This window comes from Elephantulus edwardii, unplaced genomic scaffold, assembly GCF_000299155.1.
Source record: "Elephantulus edwardii isolate Elephantulus edwardi_28Jun2011 unplaced genomic scaffold, EleEdw1.0 scaffold00107, whole genome shotgun sequence".
Classification (NCBI taxonomy): Eukaryota; Metazoa; Chordata; class Mammalia; order Macroscelidea; family Macroscelididae; genus Elephantulus; species Elephantulus edwardii.
In genome coordinates, this window is record NW_006399857.1 from 6,101,139 (window position 1) to 6,102,435 (window position 1,297).

Sequence of the window (1,297 nt, forward strand, 5' to 3'; positions counted from 1 at the left end):
GCCTTTTTATGGTCAAGAAAGCATAAAGATACATTCTTTTGGTATCCTTTGCTTTCAATCAGGATCTATCTGAAGTCAGCAGTGATATTCCTGGTTTCATGGCCTCTTCTATATTCAACTTGAACTTCTCATGGTTCTTAGTCTATATATTGTTCTAGCCATTCTTAAAAAATCTTCAGCAGGAGTTTGCTTGAATGTGATAATAGCTCCACTGTTCAGTAATTTTCACATTCTATTGAAATACTTTTTTTTGGAATTTCAACAAATATGCATCTCTTGTCATCAGTTGGCCAGACAGCTGTTTTCCAAATTTTCAAACATAGATTGATGAGAACTTCCAAAGCTTCATCAGTTAGTTGATGTCAACTGATATCCCATCTATTTCTGAGGCCTTATATTTCTTTGCCAATGCCTTAAGTTCAGCTTTAATTTCTACCTTCATTACCACAGGCTCTTGATCATTTGGTTGTTGTTGTTACTATGTGCCACCGAGTTGCTTGCAACTCATAGCGACCCTATGTACAACAGCCCTAAACTTTGCTCTGTCCTGTGCCAATCGCACTGTCTCCAACACACTCATCCCGATTATCCCAGTCACTGAATCAATCCACCTCATAGAGGGCCTTCCCCTCCCGTGCTGTCCCTCCACCCTACCAAGCATGTCCCTCTCCAAGGACCAGTCCCTTCTTACAACATGTCTAAAATATGTTAGACAGAGCCTCAGAATCCTTGCCTCCAAGGAGCAGCCTGATTTAACCCTCTCCAGGATGAACCTGTTCATTTCCTTAGCAGTCCATGGTACCCTCAATACTCTTCTCCAGCACCGCAGTTCAAAGGCATCAATTCCCCTTCTATCTTCCTTAGTCACTGTCCAACTCTCTGATTCATGACAAGTGATAACAAAAACCCTATGTATGATCATTTGGTACTTCCTGAAATATGTCACTGTCAACTAATTCTTTTTCATATGGGGATTCTGTGTACTCCTTCCATCTTCTTTTGATGCTTCCTAAATTATTTAAGATTTCCCCACAGCCTCCTTTAATACTGCAACTCAGACTTGAATGTGTTTTACAGTTCTTTCAGATTAAGAAATACTGAGTAAATTATTTCCTTAATTTTCTCCAATTCAAACTCTCTGCACAGTCAAGGATAATATTTTGCTTTGTCTTCTCAAGCTGTCCTTTGGAATATTCTATTCAGCTCTTATACCTCTTATACCTCAGCCTCTCTTCCCTTTGTTTTCGCTTCTCAGTGTTCTAGTGCAATTTGCAATCTCTTCTGAAAAAAAAAAAAA